Source organism: Odocoileus virginianus, chromosome 7, assembly GCF_023699985.2.
Source record: "Odocoileus virginianus isolate 20LAN1187 ecotype Illinois chromosome 7, Ovbor_1.2, whole genome shotgun sequence".
Lineage (NCBI taxonomy): Eukaryota > Metazoa > Chordata > Mammalia > Artiodactyla > Cervidae > Odocoileus > Odocoileus virginianus.
This window is the reverse complement of record NC_069680.1, coordinates 19,826,502-19,853,068: the sequence shown is the minus strand read 5'-3', so window position 1 is coordinate 19,853,068 and position 26,567 is coordinate 19,826,502. Positions and strand designations below refer to the sequence as shown.

The window sequence follows — 26,567 nt, the reverse complement described above, 5'->3', positions numbered from 1 at the left end:
CTTGAAATGTGCTTGAGCATTCTTTTTCTTGTGTCTCTGCTCTTGCTAGGAGAAGAGATTCCCCTAGGCAGCTGTTGCCACCTCAGCCTGGGCCCACAGTAAGATTCATGGAGGAGACTGGAGTTATCCAGACACACAGCTTGAACCAGAGCTGCCCAGCCTAGCCCAGCTCCAGCAGCTGGTTCCAGCCAACCCTTGGAAACATTAGAAATAAATATTTTGTTGTTGGATGTCACTGAGATGTACTGGTTGATTGTTACACAACAATAGCTAGATGACACAGCATTTAAACGTCACAACAATTCTATGAAGTTTTGTTTACTATCATTTTCTAGATTGATAAACTAGAACTGAGGTTTATTCTTTGGCCTATGTCATAAAATTAGCGTGTGGCAGAGTTGGGATTTAAAGCTAGGACTTTCTGGGGCTGAAGTCCTCCAAAAGGTTGGTATTGGTGCTGCTTCAATAAAACCTTTGCATTGATACTGATTGTATCTGTATCTGTATACTGTATTGTATCTGATTACATCATCTGTGATCACGTAAATTTGGATGTGATGTACTGGACAACTGGACCCTAGAGCCTGGAGCTTCCCAGTTGCACAAGTTTATCCTAGTTGTTTTATAGACTTACCAGTGATGCTATCTTAATTCATTTGTATAAAAATTTAAGTGCCTGTTTAATAGCAGGTTTTGTGGTCCTAGGCTGTCCCTGGTATGCAGGAGACCCCGGCTCAATTCCTGGGTCGGGGAGATTCACTGGAGAAGGGATCGGCTACCCACGCCAGTATTTTGGGGCTTCCTTGGTGGCTCAGCTGGTAAAGAATCCACCCACAATGCGGGAGACTTGGGTTCGATCCCTAGGTTAGGAAGATCCCCTGGAGAAGGGAACAGCTGCCCACTCCAGTATTCTAGCCTGGAGAATTCCAATGACTATATAGCCCATGGGGTCGCAAAGAGTCAGACATGACTGAGCAACTTTCACTTCACTTTGTGGTATTACAGCAGGTTTTGTGGTATTAAAATTCACTAGAAAGCGGGAGCAACTTTTAGAATAAAACTTAAGCATCTTGGAAAGGGAGAAAGAGAAATGAAGGAGATGGATTGTATTTAAGAAGATAAAAATCCCAGTGAGGGAAAGAAGGAAAAAGAGATTACTACTATTATTCATTTCAAGAGGTGGAGTGGAGCTAACACTCCAACCAGGAGATCCATGAGAAGACTCTTGCAGTTATCATCAGGCAAGTGACAGTGGTGACCTGACCAAGGGTGAAAGGGTTAAGTGAGCTCCTGGAGAATGAACACACATGATGTGGCAAGTGTCCTAAAGCCACGCTCTGAGGGAACTGGGCAAGTCAACCAACCTAAGATCAATGGCATCCTCCAAGGTCCTCCTCCCATCCAAACTTAAGAGCTACAGAGCCCAACTCTAGGTCAGGGCTGGTTTCCATTAACTGGGCACCTCATCTCTTCTTCAGCCTGGGCCGGGGTCCCCAATTAGGTGGAGACCCAAGCAGGATCCCATGTCCTCATAGCAGGAGGGCAGCTGTGTGACCTGAGCTGAGGGGCATCCCCACCCCCCACTCCACCTGGGCCTGTTCCAGCCTCGCAGGAAGGGTAGATTGCAGACCTGGGTCAAGGCTGAAGAGGTGCTGGAGAGGCTTCCAGTTTTCACAGAGGCCAAGGTGGGGGTGGGGAACGACATGGAGAAATCCAGGCTTGAACTGCTTTGGATCAGAGATTGGTCTTTCATCTGCAGGGCAGGAACTGAAAGCCAGGAGGGGGGTTGATTTATCTACCACAGGATGAACCAGACCTCTGCTTTTCACCCCGTCAGACTCAACTCGCAAGGAAGGCCTGGGGACAGGGATCAGAAGCCCTTGGCCTTTGTCAGGCTGTCTCTGGTTGTAGCAGACATCTGCTTCCTGCTCCCTTAAAACTCAGCAGTGGAAAGTTGGGCAAATAAAGGACAGCCATGTGGGTCACTGAAGGATACCAGGACCCCAGCCTTGCTGCCTCCTGTATCCTCAGACTTGGTTCCAGAGGCCAGTTCTGCCAAGGGTGGGACCCTGCTTAAGCATCTGGGTCATGGCTTTGCTAAATGTTTGTTTCTGAGCAGGCTGACTTCCTTAGGCAGTGACTAAGTTTCGAAGTCATAAAACCCAGTACTAAACCTGTCAGTGAGGCTGTCAACCAGGCCAGGATGCAGCCCGTAGGTGTTGTCTGCAGCCAGCCAAGGCCCTGTACTTCCAGTTCCTCCAAGTGCCCCAGGCAGTCCCTGTCTGACCTGCTCTGAAATCCACAGGCTCTCCAGGTCCTTTCTGGTGGGCCAGGAGGTCCAGCTGGCATCCACCTCAGATGCAGAGCAGGACTGAGCCTGGGTAGAAAGATGGGCCAAGATCAGTGTGACTTAGATGACCTACACTGAGTCATTCTCTGAAGCCCTTTCTGAATCTGTGGGCAGAGAACCTAGGATGTGGTGGAGGGAGCCGTCTCCCAAGGGGTTTCCAACTCTGCTCATTGCAACACCATGCACTTCCTGTGGATGGTTTTCACACACACTGGTCGTGAAACCCACAGTCTGAAGAGACTGACCTCAGCTCAGCTCAGCCACATGACTTGGGCAGGAGGCATCTCTGCTCTAAGCCTCAGTGTTTTTCAGCCATAAAGTGGGAACAATAGTATCACCTGTCCTGCCTGCTCCATAGGCATTTGGAAAAGTTCAAGAGGAATAATATACTCAGAGGATTTGAATAAGGGCAGAGTGCCCCGTAACAATGAAAAATAACAAGCCTTGAGTTCAACCCAGCAGACCTTTACCAAGTGCCTCCTCTGTGCCAGACGATGTCTGGGCACCAGAGATCAGAAATGAGGGAGGAGGATACAATTCCTGCCCCCATGGGCTCAGCACTCTGCTGGATGTTTGGGGGAGACAAAAATGTCTCCTAATGGTAGCTTCCCACGTGGTGCTAGTGGTAAAGAACTCTCCTGCCAACTTAAGAAATGCAGGTTCAATCACTGGCTCAGGAAGATCCCCTGGAGAAGGAAATGGCAACCCACTCCAGTATTCTTGCCTGGAGAAATCCATGGACAGAGGAACCTGGCAGGCTACAGTCCATGGGGTCGCAGAGTCGGACATGACTGAGCACACACACACAATGGTAGCACTAGTGACCTTCATTTCAATAATAACAGCTCATTCACTGAGCACTTCCTATGGCCCAGGCTGGAGTTAAATACCTCACATACATGTAATCCTTGGACAACTAGGCAAGGAAAGCATGGCTGTTTTCATTTTACAGACGCGGAAACTGAAGTTCAGTGGAGTGCAGTCATTTGCCCAAGTTCACTCAGCTGAGCAGCGATTTCAAAATCTCTCTTCCCAAGTGTGCATTCTTCTCTCCTGGACGCAGCCACCATGCGCTTGTTTTAAATAGTTTCCTTTTGCAACCTTTAGCAACAGGACTAAAAAGCTTTGAGCTTTATTGTGTCAGTGTATACAGGGATGTGGGTATAGAGTCTATATATCAATAGAGCACCAGTGTGGAATAGATGTTTTTGAGCTGTAGTGTTGGAGAAGACTCTTCAGAATCCCTTGGACTGCAAAGAGATCCAACCAGTCCATCCTAAAAGAAATCAGTCCTGAATATTCATTGGAAGGACTGATGCTGAAGCTGAAACTCCAACCCTTTGGCCACCTGATGTGAAGAACTGACTCCTTGGAAAAGACCCTGATGCTGGGAAAGACTGAAGGCAGGAGGAGAAGGGGATGACAGAGGATGAGATGGTTGGATGGCATCACCAACTCAATGGACATGAGTTTGAGCAAGCTCTGAGAGTTGGTGATGGACAGGAAAACCTGGCGTGCTGCAATCCAAATCTGAATCACAAAGAGTCAGACACAACTGAGTGACTGAACCGAACTGAATTGGAAGCATCTTGTTTGTCTTCCTATTTAGACTGGACCCGTCTCCCAGCAGGTGAGCAGCCTCTCTGTGCAGTGGGCCCACAAGTGGCAGTCACAGCATGCCCTGGCCCAAACTTCTGCTTATTTAAAAGCAAGCAGACTGGCCCAAGCCAGGCCTCCTTTTCCTGCAGTGGAACCCCGGGTAAGCTCTCTCACTGACCTAGTGCTCTCTGTGACGTGGGAGGAGAGTGACACCTGCTTTGAGGTGCATTCGTGGAGGCGGCAGAGAAGATGCCACCACAAAGCCCATGGATCCTGGAGAACCTTCACCGCCGGCTCCTCCCCCACCTTCCTGCCCCTGCCCCTCCATTTCCGGTCCCAGGCCCTCAGCCGTCCGGGCAGGCCAGGCTCCGGCTCTGGAATCTTCTCTCACTTCTCAGAGGGCTCAGCCCAGCGGAGGTTGGCGGGTGTTTTTCTTGTCAGGATGAGAGGATTGTGGTGACTGGCTCAGGCACCCGGGAAGGTGGGGAGCCTCTCCCACTACACAGGCTGTCTTAGATGTGGCTCCAAGCAGACATCTGGGCCAAACACCCATTTTCAATCAGCAAGCGTGGGGTGGGCTCCAGCTGGTCTGAAGACTCAGAGAACAGAGGGAGAAACCTGCCCCCAGGGGCTCTATGAGGCCAGACGAGACACAGGCTCACGTCCATGCTATAAAGGGCTGCAGGTGTTTCCATGATGTCTTCGTGAGCTCTAGGGGCCCAAAGGTGAGGCTGAGGATTCCTGCAGGGAGGAGAGAGATCAGGGTTGGCTTCCTGGATGGGCGCCCCATCGTGAGAACTGAAGATGCATTCAGGGGGAGGCAGGTGGAAGGAGAAGTGAAAGCAGTGGCGTGGAGTTTAGAGGTTCAAGGAGCTCCCAGGCCTACCCTTCAGCAGGAGCAGCCCTTCCCCACCACAGCATCCTACAGTATCCACGGGCAGTACCTAGGCAGAGGATTGCGTGCAATCTCTCAGTCCTGGCCGACTCTGCGACTCCATGAACTGTAGCCCGCCAGGCTCCTCTGTTCATGGGACTCTCCAGGCAAGAATACTGGAGTGAGTTACCAGTTCCTTCTCCAGGGGATCTTCCCAACCCAGGAATTGAACCCGAGCCTCCTAGGTCTCCCACCCTGGCAAGCGGATTTTTCACTCCTGCACCACCAAGACATCTGCCTGGTCTCCCTGGGGCTCCAGCCTTTAAACTTGCATTTGCCAGCAGTCACAGGCTCACGCTGCCATTCAGCATGCCTAGCTCCTAAGGGTAGGATTAGACCAGAGGAGGAAGCATTGTGGATATTTCACTTTAACCACAGCTAGTTGAATTTGTCGGAGAAGGCAATGGCAACCCACTCCAGTACTCTTGCCTGGAAAATCCCATGGGCGGAGGAGCCTGGTAGGCTGCAGTCCATGGGGTCTCGAAGAGTCTGACAAGACTGAGCGACTTCACTCTCACTTTTCACTTTCATGCATTGGAGAAGGAAATGGCAACCCACTCCAGTGTTCTTGCCTGGAGAATCCCAGGGACGGGGGAGCCTGGTGGGCTGCCATCTATGGGGTCGCACAGAGTCGGACACTACTGAAGCGACTTAGCAGCAGCAGCAGTTGAATTTGTTGTCATGCAAATATAGGATTTTAAATACATTTATTTTTACTCCCTTAAAATAAAAGTGGGTATTGGTAGAAAGCAGAGGGATGAGGTAGGTGGATGGGTAAAAGAGACCTTTCCCATGGCTTGTTTGCAGTGAGAGCTTCCGGTTGACCCATACCAGACAGGGCCTGGGCAGAGTGGGGGAGAGAATGGTGCCAAGCTCTTACCTTCTTCTTCCCTTCCTGCTCCCAGACACTGGGTTTGGTATCCACAGGCTGAACCCACCCTTGCCCCTTCAAATCTTGCTCATTCTGTCCATGAAGCTTATTTAGAGATAGCACTTAGGCTGTTACACCAAATCTGATCTGAACCCAGAGCTGGGGTGAAGACCCAAACGGCCACCATTTGATTATTTTTCTATGTATCTCATGATCTTGCTTTGACACTATTTTTACCAATACATATAAAGAGATTTAATGTGTGATGCTTAGATATACCCCCAAAAGTTTAAAATTTAATATAAGTACCACCTGTATGCCCACCACCCAGGTTAAGAAATAAACTTTTTACCAATAGAATTGAAATTGATCACACTCTCTCCTCCTTCTCCTCAAAAGAATCTGAATTTGGTGTCCATCCTATATATCTATTGGGATTAAATTTGGCTACAAATCAGAGAAACCCCAAAACAGCTGCTTAAGCAGGATAGTTTATTCACCTTTATAAAAAGGGAATTGGAGAAAAACAGTTCAGGGCTGCTATGGGAGCTACGTGATACTCAAGGACCAGCTGTGCTGTGTGCCAACATCCACAGCACAATTTCCACCTCCTGGACTATGATAGCTGCAAAGATCCAGCCATTTCATCTACTTTCAAGCCAACAAGAAGGAGAAGGGAAGGAAAGAAGGTGACTTCTTAAAACTGCTTACCATGATTATCACATATCCCATTGCCCGGAAGTTGGTCACAAGGTAACACTCAGTTGCAAGAGAAGGTGGAAGATGTACAGTAGTTTCATTCCAGCTAGCCCTGTGCCCAGTTAAAAATCAGGAGTCTCCTTCTAAGGAGAAAGCAGAGAATGAGATTGTGAGACACCCAGTGGTCTCTGCCACATCACAGTCTTAACCAGAATGCCATTTTAGCACCTTGAAATGTTAAAGATGCCTGTTTTTGTTTTTGTGTGTTTTGGTTTGTTTTTTTTTTTTTGGTAAAGAAAATGCAAATATGAATTTTCACAATGAATTAAATGATGCACAATGAATTTTCACAAATGGATCAAGATATAGAATGTTACCAAAAGCCCAGAAAGCCCTGTTGAAAAAGAACTCAATTAGAAAATAAAATGCCAGGTTAGGAGCTAGCTCTTTCTGTGTTGGCTCATGAGAATTTAGTTTGCGTTACTCCTTGGTCTTACAGTGGAGTATTCCTACTTTCTGTTCTGGAAGTCTGCCTCCTGGTGAACAAGCTGAAGTTGCACTTCCCTTAAGAGAAATCCTGACCCACAAGGGCTATGTCCATGGATTTGGTTCTAAGCTACATTAGCTACAGAGAACTTTTATTGTGCACCTATGACAATGGATGTCATAGTGGATGTACTGAATGAAGATGCCACTTTCTAATTTTATTTATTTATTTATGTTTGGCTGCTCTGGGTCTTCATTACTGCACATGGCTTTTCTCTCGTTGTGGTAAGCGGGTGTTACTTTCTAGTTGTGATGCGTGGGCTTCTCTTTGAGTTGGCTTCTCTTTTGCGGGGCTTGAGCCCCAGAGTGTGCAGGCAACTTTAGTAGTTGTGGCATGTGAGCTAGTCGTTTTTGGCACACGAGCTTAGTTGCTCTGCACCATGTGGGATCTTCCGAGACTGGGGGTCAAACCCTTGTCCTCTGTACTGGCAGGTGGATTCTTAACCCCTGGACCACCAAGGAAGCCCAAGATGCTGCTTTTGATGCTGTCCACACTCCTGGATCTCCCACTGCCCAGGGTATGTGATGTCACCTGGGATAATATTGTGATGATTAAAAGAGAAAAATGTGGCCCAAGTGGTCTGTAAATATGAAACGACTTAAAAGACATTGCCACGGGCTTGCTGTTGGTCCTTTTCCAATGGGATCTGAGTTGTGAGCCCTCTGCCTCATGGACCGCAGCCTTCCCCTAGGTTTCTGGAACTCTCAGGCTGCCTACGTGCTCAACTTCCATGCTGCCTTCTTCCCTCCCTTCCTTTCATACTGTGCCAGCTCATATAGACTTAGCTCTTTTAATCTTGCTTCATCAATCATTTCTGTAAGTCAAGTCCCTGAAAATGTTTCCCCTGAACTCCCTCCAAACCATATCTAAAGCACTTACCTTCTGGTAAATGCATCATAGCCAATTCAGTCTGCCACCGCAGTTGTCATTACCAGGAGAAAGAGGATGTGGAAACTGCAGAGGAGGAGAAAAGGCAGGCACTGTGGACTGCTGTGTCTCTCTTTTTTAAAGATGCTGAAACAGCATTGACAAGCCCTGCATGAAATCTACATTTTGGTCTTTACCATAGCAGTATAATCTGGTGGTTAAGGGTTTGGACTCTAGCTTGAGTGCCTGGGTTAATATCTTGGCTTCATCACTTGTTTGCTATGGCCAAGTCACTTAACTTCTTGGAGCTCTGACTTCCTAGCTATAAAATGGGAATGATGAGTGTTTACCTCACTAGGCAGTTATGAGAATTAAATGAGATAATGCATACACGGTATTTAATAAGTGCTTCGGAGCTGTTAGCTGTTGATTTTTCCTGTGGCCCACCCAGTATCCAGTCTTTGCTTGTCATTTGCAGAACACCGATTTTATGCTGGGTGCCAATACACCTTGGTTTAAAAAAATAATGATACTAATGTTTTCTGGCTTCCTTTGCAACCAGTAGTCATGTGACACTGTTCTTGCCAAGGTGACATCAGCTGGAATCTCCAGTAATGCACCCAGGGAAACTTTTTAAAGGGAGCAGACTGAATTGGCAAGGGCTTGTCTGCCCTTCTTCCCTTTCACCTTTTTCTTGTTTAGAATGCGAGTGTCATGTCTGGAGCTTCAGCAGCCATTTTCTAACCATGAGCCAACTTTGAGGATGGGAGCCACATGCTCAGAATAAAGGAATAGAAAAATAAAAGGAGTTTGGAACTCTTCTCCCAGATGATGCTGTGGAGCTACTATACTACTCGTGGAGTGCCTGCCTTCAGACTTCTCATTACCGAATGAATGAACAACCCCCTCAATCTGCTTAAACTTTTACTTATCAGGTTCCTGTGGTGGCTCAGAAGGTAAAGAATCTGCCTTCAATGCAAGAGACCTGGGTTCGATCCCTTGGTTGGGAAGATCCCCTGGAGAAGGGAATGTCTACCCACTCCAGTATTCTTGCCTGGAGAAATTCAGACAGAGGAACCTGGCAGATGACAGTCCATGGGGTCGCAAAGTGTCAGACACGACTGAGTGACTAACACTTTATTACTAGCAACCATGCACAACTCCTAGATACTACAAGCATTAGGCTTCTTCTGATGAGGAACAACTCCAATTAGAGCTGGGCAGGAGAGCATGAAGTGGTTTTCACATTGCATGCCACAGAAGCCGGGCAGTTCCATGGATCCCACTTCTCAGACTGTAGATTGGGAGTGGGGGCGTAGGGGACCCCATTGCCTCTTCCTACCCCATCTTTTTTTCCAACTTTCATCTCAACGTGCTGGATGGGAAGAGGAGACCCACTTAGCTTTCATTTAAAGAACAGATTTCAGGGCAAAAAAAGTAAAAGGTTTAGAAACTAGTGTTCTTTTCCAACCCCCTCATTTTACACACGAGTGATCTGAGGCCCCAAAAGGGAGGTCACTTGCCTAGTTGAGCTCAGCCAGGCAGAGCCAAGACAAGAACCCAGGTTTTCTGCTCTTTCCGGGTGCCCTGCCAAGTGCTGGAACTGCCACAAAAAAAAAAAAAAAAAAAAAGCAGATCCAAAGAGCTTACAATGTCTGATGAAGCCCCAACCCTCTGAGCCCTGGTCAGCTGCCGGCTTGAGAGAATGGACAGACCTCTCCAGTTAGAACTAATGAGGGCTGGGAATGCCCTTTCAAGGATCTAGGCAGCCAGTGTGCCCTCCTGCTGAGAAAAATTTGGACCTGTTTCCTCTCCTAAGTAATTCATTAATTGTTTGTTTATTTTTTAAAAACACACACACACACACACTGGATGCAAATGGATGGTGTGAAATCCTCGGAACACGGGGTTCTTTGTCCCTGTTCCTGTAGTTCTTTTCAGAATGCTGGCTTAATCAATTCACGATCAATGGCTGCTAAGTTGCAGCTGTAAACACCGCCTCTTTCAAGGTCAATTAGAGAGCAGCCCAGTGTTCTGTAGCAGGAAGCTGACTGTGGGCGGGGCAGCCTGGAGGGCCTGGGAGCATGGAGACTTCTGTAACTGGTGGGAGGCCCTGTCCTTGCAGGGTTTCCCTGTTCAGGCACACTTGACCTACTCAGTACAAATAAATGACCCCTTGGGTGGAACTGGTGGCTCAGTGGTGAGGAATCCACCTGCCAAGCAGGAGACAGGGTTTCGATCCCTGGGTTGGGAAGATCCCCTGGAGAAGGACATGGCAACCCACTCCAGTATTCTTGCCTAGGAAATTCCATGGACCCAGGAGCCTGGTAGGCTACAGTCCATGGGGTCGCAACAGAGTCAGATACCACTTAGCAACTGAATGACAACACTGGGTGGTGTAGTAACAATTCAGAATATCTCATGCTAGGACTTCAACTAGAAACTCTTTTCCTTCTCCCCCGCAGGCCATCCAACCATCCATCTACCTAGCCAGTAAGTATGGAGCACCTACTCATGGTCTAGCACTGGCCCTGAAGAAGACAGGCAAGGTCCTCATTTGCAGCTCATTTGGGGGGCTGGGGGGACAGACTGCAAACCAGCACATTAACAAGCAAAGAAACAGAGCCTGTGGAAGCCGCCCAGAGGAGGCCACAGGGTGCCTCCCCCAGGGCAGCCAGGACAATGCAGCTCTACCCCCTCTCCCCGCAGAACTCCGCTGTCTTACGGGCTTCCCTGGTGGCTCAGTTGGTAAAGAATCAGCCTGCCATGCAGGAGGCCGCCTGGATCAGGAAGGTCCCCTGGAGAAGGGAATGGCAACCCACTCCAGTTTTCCTGCCTGGAGAATCCTATGGACAGAGGAGCTGGGCAGGCTATAGTCAGTGAGGTCACAAGAGTGGAACATGACTTAGCGAATAAACCACCACCATAACTGTCTTATAACTATCATATCATGCAGTCTTATCTGATAAGTAACCTTATCAGATGCTGACTTTATTATCAAGTGCTCTGTGTTCAGTGCTTAAGGCTGGATTCTCCTGCTTAATTATTTTTGGAAACAAGCTTTCTTCTCTCCTGATGACCCCAGACACCCAGCAGGAGAGAGGGACCCCCCAGCTTGCAGGGAGGCCTGGATATCAGGGTGACCTCCGCAGCACTTCTGTTCGTGAGCAATGAGCAAGGCCTCACTTTTTTATAAGGACACTTTTTTATAAACTACAGTTTTCAGAACAGCTGCATGAGTCAAAAGCAGCATATTGTAATCTTTCATAATTAGGAAAATAAAATAATAGTATAAAAATAAATAAAATAAATTCATTAGGCAACTATTTGAAAAGGCAGTGGAGGGGAACCAGAATATATTCTATTAGAGACTCAGGTTCAAATTCTCCTCCACCACCCCTGCCTCTTTCAACAAGCCCTTAATTTACTAAAGCTCACTTTCCTAACCCATAAATCAGTGATAACACTATCTTACTCATGGAATTGTTATGCAGATATTTTTTAAAGTGATGCTGAGCACATTTCTGGCATGGAGTAGGGGCTCCATGGATGCTGGCTGAATCTGCCTTGAGGCAGGGCGTCTCACTAAGAGTTCAGGAAGGCGGATTGAGGCATGGGCACTGAGGGTCCTCCCTAGGCAGGGAGCCTTGGGGATGAGAACAAGGGCTGGGAAAGGTGTTGAAGTGCAAAGATAAGAGGGCCTGCGCCACTGCCTAGGCAGGAGAGGGAACAGCCATTCAATGGGGCAAGAAACTGGGAGAAACTTGGGAGACTTGCTGGAGTTGGTGCCATTGACAAGACTGGGGACCCCAGAGATGCTCAGTTTGGGGGTGCCAGTGGACCATCGGGTAGACCTCAGGAGACATCTGGATGACTAGGAGTTAGCCACATGGTGGTAGTCATGGCAACAGTGGCTGGCAGGCTCCTGAAGGAGACATCTGCTGTTTCTCACTGTCCAGCACATGCATACACACGTCTTCTAAGAGCTGCTCCCCCTTCATGCCCATTAGGGGCATCTGGCAGGACTGCTGAGCCCTGCCCCACAATATACGAGGGTACACAACACAATCCTAGCACACAACTCACTTGGCCACATGACTGCTCCAGTGATGAGGATGTGACCCAACACAGGGTGCTCAGAGCCCTGCCTCAGGATTTTTAAGTTGCAGTTGGAGGAGAAGATTTGGTCTTTGAGTCCCAGAGTGGGAAGGAATTGAGAGCTGCCAGGCACCAGCCTCTGTGGTATGTGAAAAAGCTAACTTTAAGGAGAGAATAAGCCAAGCAAAGTTGAAAAATAAAGAATTCTGACAGCAGCATGCTCCTGATTCCAGTTCACCCAAATCCACAAAGCTGCTGTGCTTCCTTGAGTTCTTTGAGCTACTCCAGGCATGTAAGTCTCTAAATTCCTTCTTTGTCCAACTTGGCTTAAGTTGGGTTTCTGTCACTTGCAACCCAAAGCTTCTTGGCAACCTCTCTTCTCAGAGGCAGAAAGATTACATAGCTGTGGCTTTTAACACTTTACTGTTCATGGACCCATTTGAGAAGCAGATGAATGCTACGGATGCATGCACAAAATGTTATCTACAATCTAAGGTCCCAGCCTGGGGTGTTAGAACCTCTGCGATACAGGAAACAGCAGAGAACCCAGGCTGACCACTGGGGGGCAGTTCCTTTCAGCAGACCAGGGGCGAGACGAAGGCCAGAGGAGAAACAAGAACGTAGAGACGGAAGAAGAACCAGGAAGGGGCATCATGGTAGAAGCCAAGGATGGACTGTTCCAAGAGGGAGGTTGCCACCGGTGACTGACTGAGGCCATGAAAGGCCACGAAATTTGGGAGCAACTGAGTGGATGTCACAGGGAGCTCAGCACGTGAAGCATGGGGAAGGTTCATGGAAGCCAGGTTGGGTGATATGTGAGAGTGAATGACACTTGAAAACACTATGAAGTGAAAGTCACTCAGTCGCGTCTGACTCGGCAACCCCATGGGCTGTAGCCCGCCAGGCTCCTCTGTCAGTGGAATTCTCTAGGCAAGAATACTGGAGTGGGTTGTCATTTACTTCTCCAGGGGATCTTCCAAACCAAGGAGTCGAACTAGTGTCTCCTGCATGGCAGGTGAATTCTTTACCACCTGAGCTATCAGGGAATTTGGTGGAAAAAGCCAGATATAAATGGCCACATATTCTATGATTATGTTTATATGAACTGTCCAGGCTAGAATAGATAGATCCATAGAGACAGAGAGAAGTTCAGTGGTTGCCGGAGATGAGGAAGGGAGGAACTGGGAGTGACTGCTGAAGGGTATGAGGTTTCTTTTTAGGGTAATGATAATGTTCTAGAATTAGATAGTGCTGATGGCTTTGCACTACAGTGAACACGCTAAAACCACTGAATTGTACACTTTAAAAGAATGACTATTATGGTATATGAATCATATCTCAGTTTTCTTTAAAAAGGAGTGAGTGAAAAAGGATGGGAAGCAGCAAGAGTAGACCCTCCTCCAAGGAGCTTAGCATGGAATCCAGGAGAGCGGGGTAGCACATGCATGCAGGTAGCAGGACCAAAGAAATGGTTTTCAGGATGAGAAATCCTGACTTCAGAAAGAAGGTGAGTATGGAAGGCAAAATATGATATGTGTGTGCTCCGTCGCTAAGTCAAGTCCTACTCTTTGCAACCCCATGGACTGTAGCCCGCCAGGCTCCTCTATCCATGGGATTTCCCAGGCAAGAATGCTGGAATGGGTTGCTACTTTCTCCAATGGGGGATCATCCCTACTCAGGGATTGAACCCGCATCTCCTGCGTCTCCTACACTGGCAGGCAGATTCTTTACCACTGAGCCACCTGGGAAGCCCATGCAAAATATGACAATCCCCATCAAATGTTCCTGTCTTAATCCCTGGAACCTGGAAATACATTACCTAGCATAACAAAGGGAATTAAGGCTTCAAATGGAATTAAAGTTGGTAATCTGCTAACCTGAAAATTGAAGGATTATCCTGGATTATATGGATGGGACCAAAGTGATCACAAGGGTCCTTAAATGTAGAAGGAGGCAGAAAGAACAGTGAGTGATTCGATGGGAGAAAGACATACCAGCTACTGCTGGCTTTGAAGGTGGAGGAAGAGGGGCCATGAGTCAAGGAACATGAGCAGCTTCTAGAAGCCAAAAAAGATAAAGGAAATGGATTCTTCCCCAGACCCTCCAGAATGAAGAGCAGCCTGGCTGACACCTTGATTTTGGCCCAGTGAGAACTGTGTCAGACATCCGACCTGCAGAACTCTACGATACATTCACATCCTTTAAGATTTGGGTACTTTGTTATTAATACATTAGCCACAGAAAACTAATACTATAAGATATTCCAGTAACAGGGATGATTAAAGTCAAGTGGGTGTGAGATGGTGGTGATACAGGAAGAACCAGCTGAGCGTCACTTGATGTGTGAAACCCCAAGCTGCCACTAAATTGACAGAGAGAAAGAGAGAGAGAGAGAGAGAGAAATCAACCCTGGCCAACCTAAGAGAAAACACCAAATCCTTGCTGAAAGTATTGTGCTAGGTCCCTCAGTCGTGCCTGACTCTTTGCAGCCCTGTGGATTGTAGCTGCCAGGCTCCTTTGTCCATGGGACTCTCCAGGCAGGAATACTGGAGTGGGTTGCCTTTTTCTCCTCTAGGGGATCTTCTGATTCAGGGATGAAAGCCTACCACTAGCACCACCTGGGAAGCCATTGCTTAGAAAATTAAAGAAAAAGCAGTAAAAGAGGCAAGACCAGGTTAACAGAGAACACAGTCAGAGTCATGCCACAAGAAAAGCTTGATTGAGACATCACTCTTGGCACCAGGGGACACTCCCGGTCACAGTCATTACACCAGCAATTCAGCGGCTACCAGCCGGAACAGCCTCTACCTCTTTGGGTCACTCAAGATTCCAGGTTCCAGCGGAGAGAGCCTGTGGCCAGCAAGTTAAGTGCTGCCCCCTAGTGGAAAAGAACGAAGAGACGCCCTCTGCTGGACTTGGCCCATCTCAGGGAACTGGAGGCTCCGCCTCACACCTTCACCCATCCTATGGGAGAACGTCTCCGAGTACCAAGCAGTTTCACATGCTAGACCCTCTTAAAAGGGCCTAAGGTCCCTTAACTTCAGATAATTACCATGGATGGGGGAATTCCTTGGCAGTCCAAGGGTTAGGACTTGGAACTTTCACTGCCGTGGCCTGCATTCAATCCCTGGTTGGGGAACCAAGATCCCGGAAGCGGGGCAGTAGATATAAACATAGATCAATATAAATGGGTAGATAGTTACCATGCAGTGTTCCTGCTGGAAAAGACTTTTAAGATCTATGATGCAGCACTCCTGTTTGGGAAGCCCAGAGGGACTGGTCCCCAGCGGAGCTGTAACTAGAACATGGCCTCCCAGCCCCATTCCCAGTGGTTCGCTGCCCCCCACTGCACTATCCTCCAGCCTGCAACTAGCCTGCTCCAGGGTAGCTCCAGGGGGGAGGCGGGTGTTGCCATGGCAACCGAAAATCACAGCTTTTCCAAGACTGGATGAATTTCTTGAACTGTCATATTTTCCTAAGGAGAGATGAGTAGTATTTCTATGTGATTTACTCCTTCTACCTTTGTAAACATAACTTTCAAGTGACTACATTAACAGTTCAGCAAATCATCCCTTTGCCTGGTCCTGTATATTCTTTTCTGAGAATCTGATTGCCGCGGGGACAGACAGGTTACAGAGTCCCACAGCATGGGCCTCTGGGCAGCAGGGGGCCACAGTGCCTGGAGTGAGAGGACAAAGAGGAAGCAGGAGGGAACGTGGGCAGGCAGGGAGGGAGCTGGGCCTTCTAGTGACTTCATTATTTTTCAGCAAGCTGGCCAGGCAGCACTGCATCTTGGTTGGACAGGGCAATTAAACAGCTTCCCAAGTTCCTAATGAGTTGCTTTCTTGAGATTTAAGCGGCCCTCAGAGTTTCTCAAGGGAATTTATTCTCAAAAGTGGCCTCCCCTGGATGCACCTTGTCCATTGCCACTGGTTTGGCCAACTGGTTGGAAACTGGGAATTCTGGGTTCAGAGCCACGGCCTGTAATTTGCAAGGGGTGATCAGTTGCACAGTTCAGCCCTAACTCCAGCACTCATAATCATGCCTGCCAAAGACTCCTCCCCTTGTGGGGGCAGCTCAGGGGTCTGCTTTCTCATAAACCTCTTCTAAGATGCCCATAGAGGGTCTACCATGCTTTGCACCTAGTTCACCGGGCGTTGGACACAGCCCCAAAGGCAGGATTTATGATTGACTAGGAGCCAAAGCTCTGTTCTAGAGCAGAAGCTAAACCAACCAGACTCTCTCCTGGGGCACTGAGAGCTACAGAAAATTGCTACTAAATATGAGCATGAGCAGTGGAACGATTTGCTGAGAGGAGGGGAACGATGTTGGAGGGAGAGGAGTCTTCCTGAGGCATGGCTGCTTGAGGAGGTGGAGCACTTCAGTTTCCATTGCAATCTGAAACAACCTGAGTGCGTCTCTGATCCTGTGACCCAAAAGGTCCTCTTTCACACAGTCACACACACACACACACAGAGCCAGGTGGACAATGCTACACTTCCATCTGACTGACTCACGCCAGAAGGACGCCACCTTTGCCTCACACTGAGAAGACAGATGTGTGTCTAGTTGCTCAGCTGTGTTCAACTTTTTGTGACCCCATGGACTGTAGCCCACCAGGCTCCTCTGTCCATGGGGATTCTGCAGGCAAGAACACTGGAGTGGGTAGCCATTCCCTTCTTCCCAACCCAGGGATTGAACTCAGGTCTCCAGCGTTGCAGGCAGATTCTTTGCCATCTGAGTCACCAGGGAAGCTGGAAGCAGACATGTGGGATCTAGCAAAATTCGAGAACTGTCCTCAGTTCCTCACTTTAGTTTTACCATGAAACATGGGCGGGGTCAAACTAGCCCCCTTTTAAATACAGCAATCTTGTACATGTTTGGTTTCACCAAATTATGATTTGTTTGTTCATGGGTCCATCTCTCCCAAGAGACTATGAGCTTACGGATTGAAACTGGGTCTTACTCATCTCTGGAAGCCTAGTGTCAATGTCCCAGTTACCTACTGCTACATAGCTATTCCAAACTTACTCATTTAAAATAACACTCTTTTCACATCATAATTTTGTGAGTCAGGAATTTATACAAGAGTCATCTTGGTGATTCTTCTGGTATTCACAGTCTCAACTGCGGTGACTAAGTGACATTCAACTGGCCACTGACTGGGCTGGAGAGCCCAAGACGGCTTTCCATATCACTGGTGCTGCAGTGGGATGGCTGGAAGATTGGGCTCAGCTCTGGGACCCTCTCTCTAGTCCCAGAAGTGTAATCAAAAGCAAACATTTCAAGAAGACATAGGCTGAAAGAAGCTCTGAAGACCTATCATTAGAAGTCCCTGAATATCATTTCAGCTGCATCTTATTAGTTAAGCACATCAGTAAGAGCAGTCCAGATTCTAGAAGGAAATTCTATTCTACTTCTTGTTGAGGGACAGCATTCACGAACTGGAAGGGAAGACATTGGTGGTCATCTTCCTTACAGATGATCTACCACAGCCTAGTACAATAACCACCAGTAAATATTCAAAGGATAAATGAATTACTATGAAAACAGATTAGCCCTACTTAGTTCACACAGATGATGGAGTGGTTCAATGAATACAAAACACATGAAAATGCTTTCCAAACCATCAAGTGCTACAAAGAAATAAAAGTTTGTCTTAGGAGAAAAGTACAAAGCTTACTCTATTTACAAATGAGTGTTTGCAGGGTTCTCTCTGGGCTCTCCCTTCCCATGCAGAGATTCATGACAGACATCACTAATCAATCACAGCTCTTGTCCACTGATGCTGTACACAGTCTTAGAATCCTTCTCAACTAAGCACTCCAGTCACCCAATACAAATTGGTCAAAGTTATCATGGGAGTTGAAACCTCTTTACTATCATTGTTCTTGCCTAAATTCCTACTGCTAACCCACCCCCAAAGAGTCCAGGCCCTTAGTATATTAAAACATACACACAAACTGCTCCCTTTTTTAAATAGAAAAACATAAAGTTTAAGTCCTGAAGAAGATGAAATAGCAGACACCATCACCTTCCAAAATTGGTTTTGTAATGGAAACAGAAGCTGATTAATGACAGTGAGCTCTGCCACTGTGAATTATTTTAAAAGAAATAACTGCATGCAAGAATAGTCACAAGACATTTCAAAAAGGAGAGAATCTACCTTGACAAATTTTCCCCCATGGAAGCTGCATTTCAAGGCGAGGCAAGACAAAACTTGTGCATCTGAATGAATGCAAGTCGAGCTGACTGACCACCATCTGCCTCCACGCTCATCACCCACCCACTGATTCCCCTCATACCCACCCTGCTGGCTGTTCAGCCTTTTGGAAAGTACATTGTGATGACTCAGCTAAAATCCTCAAGGAAAGACAGAAAAATCCACAAAACAGCCTCTGGTTCTAACACGGCTTTCTGCCGTGTGATTGTTGATGCTGCAAAGCCAGCAGCAGGTCATGCCTCCCATGGGGTGAGTGGTCCTGAAAACTGCTTCTCTTCCCTCCCCAGCCTCCAGTCCTGCCCTGTTCTCAAGCGAGAAAACAAACGGCTGAAAATCAGTGATAGAATTTGGGGAGGCCAACTAGACAGCTGGAGGTCACAGGATTTGAAATAAGGAGATGGGTTCAAGTCTCTGGAAGGTTGGGCTTCCAGTGGCTCAGCAGGTAAAGAATCAGCCTGTGACAATGGGGACATGGGTTTCATCCCTGGGCCAGGAGGTCCTCTTGAGAAGGGAATGGCTACCCACTCCAGTATTCTTGCCAGGAATATCCCATGGACAGACGAGTCTGGCGGGCTACGGCCCGTGGGGTCACAAAGAGTCGGACACAACTGAAGCGACTGAGCACAGCGCAGCACAGCTCACTTATTCATTGCAGGTCAGTTTACATCCCTGAGCCCATCTGCTCATCTGTGCAATGGGAGCAATACTAAGACTGGCCTCGAGGGAGCTGGACAGTTCAAAGGCAGTGATAGATGGGAGCCGGGAGCCCTCTCTACACAATGGGGCCAGGAGCCACCAGCAGGATATGGAACCACAAAATCGGACAGTCAGCTTTCCACGTTAGCATCCCAGCTTTCCCAAATGTGGAAAATCCAGCTCTGTAAAGCTGCCCTCCCCTATCGAGAAGGAATCAGGCCATAGTGACTGGGATGATGCTTCATGGAGCTACGTTCCATGTCATCTGCTTAGAGACAACCCAAGTAGAAAAGTCCTAGCTGACCCGGCTGGAACCACACCTTGAGCTTCTTCATGAAGTGTTCCCAAGGAGTTCTAAAGTAGGCATGAGGTGTTATTGTTCTTGTGTTACAGATGAGGCAGCAAGGCACAGAGAGGTTAAGGAGCTTACCCGAGTTTCCCCAGATGGTAGACTCAGGATTCAAACCTATAGAATCCAGCTCCAGTGGCTTTAATCTCTAGGCTACACTACCTCCCCCAGAAGATGAGAGTGGCTGGAAAGAAGTTGGAACCAAGCAGCTCACTCAGAAAGTGGCTCTTTCCCTCCACTTCTTATACTTTGGGAGCAGTCTTTTTATTCTTATACTGCAGGGAAAATAAATAAGCCAGAGTCACAGCAAAAAACACAGTTGACATCAAGCATCCTGTGGAGTTGAAAAAAAAGCAAAACAAAACAAAACAAAAAAGCAGAAGGGATGATGTCATTTACCTAAATGTTTTAAAACATACAGAAAACATGATATTTTATCTAGAGTTTCAGACATACACAGCAGCAGTGAGACATTCCTTAGAATGATAAACATCATCTGTAAGATTTACCTTGGGGGCAGGTGCATATTGGGTAGGGGTACCCAAAAGGCTTCAAATATATCTATAATTCTTCAAATCAGTTTCAATGGTGGGAACATGAACATTCAGTATATCCCTATGCCTTTCTGAATGTTTGAAATAGTTCCTAATTTAAAAAATAACTTTCTACCTTAGAATACTAACATCTCAATATTGACATCTGATTCATTTGTTGCCCCTTAGTTTACATCAGCTCCCATTCCTTTGTCAGCTGATGATCAGATTGCCTTGAACATCTGCTAATAATAACATTAATAACAACAGTAACTAATACTTATTGAGAACTTAGTATGTACCAATATGTGCCTCTGGTGGCTAGACAGTAAAGAATCTGCCTGCAGTGCAGGAGACCCGAGTTCAATTCCTGAGTCAGGAAGTTCTCCCGGAGAATGGAATAGCTACCCCATTCCAGTATTCTTGCCTGGAGAATCGCATGGACAGAGAATCCAGGTGGGCTGCAGTCCATGGGGTCGCCAAGATTCGGACCCAACTGAGCAACTAACACACACACGTACCAATTCTGTTAAATGCTTTTCAAATATCAGCTCAGTATTCCCAGCGACTTTGTAAGGTAGGGACTGTTATTAGCCCCATTTCATAGGTGAGGAAGCTCAGGCTTAAAGGAATTTGGAGTGTTTCTATGGTTCCTCAGATAATATGCTACAGAGCTGACGTTTGAATCCATTACAGCCTGACTCCAGAGCCTGATTTTGAACAAGGGGAGAGGCAAGTAGAAAGAATGACGTGGCCCCCAGCTTCGAGGGCTTCCGGTGCATAGTGGACGCCATGATGTCTTCATTTCCCTGAGGCACTGAAGGCGCTGCTTGCCGCAGCCCCCAGTTGAGTCCCTCTCCAGGCCTTGCCCTGGGCTGGAGAGAGACAAGATGTCCAAGGTCACACCTTCTTCCAGGAGCAGCTGCCTGCAATGTCTCGACGAGGGGGTGGAAACGCCCAGTCTTTGCCCAGCTCTGAAAGCGCCCCCCATGTTGGCGCTCCTGGAGGCTGGCTGAGACCAAAGTTGCAGGGCTGCAGTTCATCTTCTCCCTCCGCCCGCGCCTGCACCTGTCACTCGCCCACGAGCCCGGGCACCGGAGCATCTCCAGTAAACTTCTTGTGTACAAGAGCCTGCTTCCCAGGGAACTGGCCCGGGACCCCATCTGACAGGGCAAGAAAGGACACAGGGACGATTCCGTGCGACACTGAAAATATCCCAGGGAGAGATCGGAAGGGCCTGAGGACCTACAGAGCCTTCCTGGAGGAGGCGAAGATTCAGCGGAACTTTGAAAGGTAGGGAGAATGAGAATATTTCTATTTGGTCATAGAAAGGAATGAAGTTCTGAGGCATGCTCCGATACCGAGAAACCTTGGGAACATTATGCTAAGTGAAAGAAGCCAGTCACAAAAGACCACATATACGATTCCATTTATATGAAATGTCTGGAACAGGGGAATCTATTCAGAAAGGAAGTAGATTATGGTTTGTCTAGGGCTGGTAGCCTGGGGCTGAGGGGACTGGGAAGTGATGGCTAAAGCTTATCGGGTTCTTTTCAAGGTGATGAAAATGTTCTAAAATTAACTGTGAAATATTGCACATACCTGTGAATATACTAAAAAATGATTTTATCTTACACTTTAGGTGGACTGTGTGGTATGTGAATTGTATCTCAATAAAACTTTTTTTTTTTTTAAGAAGAGAATGTGGAGGAGGTTGGGAGAATCGCAGATGGGCAAAACCAGAAGCAAATATGTGGAGACTTACATGAATGTGTGGGGGTGTGGGGGGGCAGTTGTGATGAGAAATAGCAAAAAAAAAAAAAAAAAAAAAAAGGTGGCAGGAGGCCGTGGCCAAATAAGGAAAGTCAGAAGTCCCTCCACAGAGGAAGTTCGCTTTGGAAGGTCTGGGATTAATAAGATGAACATGGTGCTACCTTCCCCTTCCTTCCCCTCCTTCTACATTTTGTGACTGCTTTGTTACTTTTTTTTTTTTTGCTCCCATTTTATTCAGACTACACGTTGCCATAATTTTAATTTAAAGAATCTCAGAGGTCTTCAAGGCTTCCGATTTCCCCATCTCAAAGGCAGCCACTTAAACTCTTTTCTTGGTGATACTTTTGCTACATCTGAAGTTCTACCATCCTGGGAAAGAGAATTAACCAGCCAAGAGAGATGTCCTCAGCTTTGCTTGGAATCCCAGTTGCTCTCTCTCCTGCTAGATCAGGTCCAGAATAGCTAAGCCAAACAACTTAGAGGGGGAATCCAAGAACAGCAGCCTTCAGAGATGGGGCTACAGAAACCCAACTGTTCAATTAAAATATGAAGTCACGGTACACTTAGCTTTCGATCAATGTGCCTCTCCTGCTCCATTTTAAATCCCAGTGCTGGTGGCTCTGCCCGGCTCTGGGAGAGGTTCTGCCACCTGGTGTAGATCAGTACTGACATCCAGTGGTCACAGAGAATTCCCTGCCTGAAGCTCTCCATCTCTGTCTTCCTAGGATCCAGTGCGTGTTCACCCAAGGAACGGAGGAGCTGTGGAAGGTGACAGCTACCAATAGGTTCTGTTAATTTGGAGAACGGTGTGATCTGCAGCCAAAGGCCAAGCAACTCAGGCCAAGGCCTTGCGAGTTTACAAGATGCCCAGGGGTGATCTGAATGATGACTCTAGTGTCATAGGGAGAAAATGGGGCCATCACTGGCAATGCAGTAAAGACCATATAAAGTTAAAATGTTGAAGAGCCACAGGGCCTTGAAAAACACACTGGATTTTAAGTTAGAAAGCTTGGTTCAAGGGACTTCCCTGGTAGTCCAGTAGCTAAGACTTTTCACTCTCATTGCAGGGCACCTGAATTCAATCCCTGGTCAGGGAGTTAGATTCCCACATGCCACAGCTAAGAGTTCAAATGCTGCAGCTAAAGATCCTGCAGGGTACAGGAAAGATCGAAGGTCCCACCTGCTGCAGGTAAGACCCAACACAGCCCAAGAAAAGAAAGCTTGGTTCAAGACCTGCTGCTCTGTGTCACCTTGAGCAAGCCCCTTAAACTCTCTGTGCTTCAGCTTCTTCACCTTCAAAGTGAGACTGGCGCTCCCTTCTCAGCCAGCTTCATAGTGCTGTGGTAAGTGCCAAGTGAGAATGTTTGCAGAGCATTTTGTCAGCTGCGAAATGCTGTCCAGCGGGGGCTCCTAGGCTGAAATGGTGATGGACATAGTAGGGCAAACAGGAGCTGGTAAATACATGTTGAGAAGTGACTCTGGAGGTTTGGCCAAATGACAGATAACATTTCCAATTTCACTGAGGCTTTCGAGACTCAGCCTTGGACTTGCAGGGTGACCTCATCAGAAAAGGGCATTCTGCGTTTTCCCCTGGACTCAAGTCTCTGAGATAAACATTGGTGAGCAACTTCAGAGCCCATCTAACTTCAGAAATCATATATGAAACAGGTTTTTAAAAATAGAATCTTAACCCAAAGGGAAACACAAAGCACCATTTCTTCTAATGTCAAAGGGAGCTATTGTCAATGCTAATTGCACAAGTAGACTACACCCTTGTACATTTCTTTTTATTTTTTCCCTTGTTTTTTCATTTGTATTTGGACTAGGGTTTTGGCAAGGAAGACTTGTCTTGCAAAGTGGCTCTAAATGAAGTTATGAGATGACCAGAGATATCGAAATGGGGTGTGCATAGGAGAGAAAATGTGGGGAAGTGATTTTGGAGACTCAAAGACTATTGTTCTGACTCTTTCAGTGCCACCAGATTTCATAAATTACCAGAGCAGAATTTTTTAAAGCTTAGTCCAGTTTTTCTACTTGAGCTTAATTTCAAAGAACTATAAACCAATTACCCCCTGCTTCCTTGAGGTATCAGAGGGTGTTGAACCCAAAGAAATAATTATGTTGCTGTATAAGTCTATCTGTCAAGGAAAAAAATTCTATTCTTGCCCTGTGTGTGCTGCATGCTAAGTTGCTTTAGTTGCAACCCTATGGACTGTAGCCCACCAGGCTCCTCTGTCCACAGAATTCTCCAGACAAGGATACTGGAGTGGGTTGCCATGCCCTCCTCCAGGGGATCTTCCTGACTCAGAGATCAAACCCTGTCTCCTCCTGCTTTGCAGTTGGATTCTTTACCACCGAGCCACCCGGGAATTCCACTGTATCCCTAGAAGGGTTGTTTTGTTCTGTTTTGTTTTTTACAGTTTATAGAATTATAGGAAGGGCTGGGGAAAAAGGTATAATTTTCAATTACACAGCAGAATCAGGCCACAGGGAGCAGGTGTCTCTTCTGTTACCAGGAAACCACCTACTGAACTGGGAGTACCGGAAGCTTCACTCCGTTTTTTTGGTGCCTGGAAAGATCCATTGCCAATTCATTGGAATGAGGCAGGTGCAGTTCCTTGAAAAGAGGGAGCAAAGCTGAGAAAGAGAACAAGGGATGCTGACAAGTCATGATAAAAATGTCCATGACACCTCACAGAGCCATTGTGCAGATCAACTGATGATGGGTACAGAGCTCCTGAAAAAGAGCTACCACAACGTGGTGTCGTTTAAAGCCTCCTGTGGGATGATGCTTCCTGTCGTTTGTAGACAGAGCCACTGGTAAAGTTCAGAAGTCAAGGGGCTGGGCAGCCAGCCCAGGACTGAGAGGCAGGCGTGATTGGTTTGTAACTTGTGACCAAGGATGAGTCACAAAACCTCACCAAGTTCAGTCCTAAAAGAATTAAATGATGATATGCGCCTGGCACCATGTCTAAGGCTTTAGTACCTTCCTTCCAACAGAATCATTATGGAAGAAGGATTTAGAAGCCCAGTGGTAGACACGTGCACCCCAATGTTCATCGCAGCACTGTTCATAATAGCCAGGACATGGAAGCAACCTAGATGCCCATCAGCAGACGAATGGATCAGGAAGCTGTGGTACATATACACCATGGAATATTACTCAGCCATTAAAAAGAATTCATTTGAATCAGTTCTAATGAGATGGATGAAACTGGAGCCCATTATACAGAGTGAAGTAAGCCAGAAAGATAAAGACCATTACAGTATACTAACACATATATATGGAATTTAGAAAGATGGTAACAATAACCCTATATGCAAAACAGAAAAAGAGACTCAGATGTATAGAACAGACTTGTGGACTCTGGGAGAAGGCGAGGGTAGGATGTTTCAAGAGAACAGCATTGAAACATGTATATTATCTAGGGTGAAACAGATCACCAGCCCAGGTTGGGTGCATGAGACAAGTGCTCGGGCCTGGTGCACTGGGAAGACCCAGAGGGATTGGGTGGAGAGGGAGGTGGGAGGGGGGACCGGGAAGGGGAATACATGTAAATCCATGGCTAATTCATTTCAATGTATGACAAAAACCACTGCAGTGATGTAAAGTAATTAGCCTCCAACTAATAAAAATAAATGGAATAAATAAATAAATAAATAAATAAATAAATAAATAAAGAAGAAGCCCAGTGGTGAAAGTCTTTTTCTAAAGATGTCAGCAGCTGGGTAAACTGAGTGGGACCTAATTGTCCAAGGCGGTGGGGGGGTGCGAAACTGATGCCAAATCAGCCTTAACCTGAAAAAGTTTTAAGTTACCATCCATAGCAAAGAAATGCCAAAGGAAATGTGAGTTCAGATGGGCATTTTTTCCTTACTCAAGTCATTGTTCAGTTAATACCCTTTTTTTTTTCCAAGTTGAGTCTGATATCAGTTCTTTGGGTTGCAGAGACCAAAACTGGGTAGGCAGTGTGCATGGGGATTTCTTCAACTGTTTATCCACATCCTTCATTGGCCATAGGCCCATCACTGCATGCTAGGTGTACGACCTAACAAGACAGGTTTATTATCATGGTGCCTCATGCCCCAGGTCTTCTAGGACTGGCCGCATTTCAAATAGCCTGCCCTGCTGTCTTCAGGAGCTCACTCACTCACTCTGCATCCCATTTTGCTTTCTTCATGGCACTTCTCTTTTTTCAAAGTGTCCCTATGTGTTCATTTCTTGGCTGACTTGTTTATTTTTCTTCTGCCCCCCGTAGGCCATCAGTTGCATAAGAATAGCCCTCATCTCCCCTGCTCATTACAACATCACCAGCTCTCAAAAGAACTGGCTCAGGGCAGGGAGGGGGGGTGGTCACTCAGCAATATTTATTGAACGGTACTGAACTGAATCAAATGACTGAAGAGTTGTCAGACCATGTGGCTTGTTTTTCATTTCCCAAGAGATAGTCACAGCACTTGAGTTTGGAACTTCACTCCCATTGGGCCTCCATTTTATAGATGAGGAGACATCCACGGAGAGTGAGTGGTTTGTTTGACATCAGATGACAGAAGTGAGCAGCATCAGGGCTCTTAGTCCAGTGCTCCTTCTACCCTAGAGACACATGGGATGGTTAGATGCAGAATAGCAGATCAGAGCATCGATGAGGAGGCTCTGAGGTCAGAAGCAGTTAGGGAACACCAGAAGTTGCGCTTTGTTTATTTGTTTGGTTCTGAAAGCTCTTTCTGGGAGCCTAATGTGATTTCGGTACAGATACTTCCAATTTACAGAACTCTCTTCTGACATCATCTCCTACAGTTGCTATGATCTTTCTTAAGATCCAGATGGGGGTTTTAAGGACAACCAGCTCCAAGCCTGTGAAATAGCTTGATACAGTTTTCTTTCTGTGAGTCAGGACACTTTGGGTTGCACATGCCAGAAATGCAACCAAAGTAGCTCAGACAAAAAGAAGGTCTCTCATCCCACCACGGAGAGAGCCCCCTGCAGGAGTGACCGAAACCGGGAACTCCAGCACCACCTTTCCTCCG

General features: G+C 47.0%; 1 long non-coding RNA gene across 8 annotated transcripts in view; it reads left to right on the top strand.

Moving 5' to 3' along the window:
- LOC139035978 (uncharacterized) overlaps positions 1–25,171 on the top strand; it is a 100,334-nt gene extending 75,163 nt beyond the window's left edge. For 3 of the 8 annotated variants that reach the window (XR_011488646.1, XR_011488643.1, XR_011488648.1), the window contains 2 exons: positions 20,463–21,059; positions 22,265–25,171. This is a non-coding gene — a long non-coding RNA (uncharacterized lncRNA). Of the gene's footprint in view, positions 1–49; positions 236–7,431; positions 7,518–10,332; positions 10,361–20,462; positions 21,060–22,264 lie in introns of those variants that run through there. The other 5 variants (XR_011488645.1, XR_011488650.1, XR_011488649.1 and 2 more) reach the window with 3 other exon arrangements.
- Positions 25,172–26,567: the final 1,396 nt, after the last annotated feature.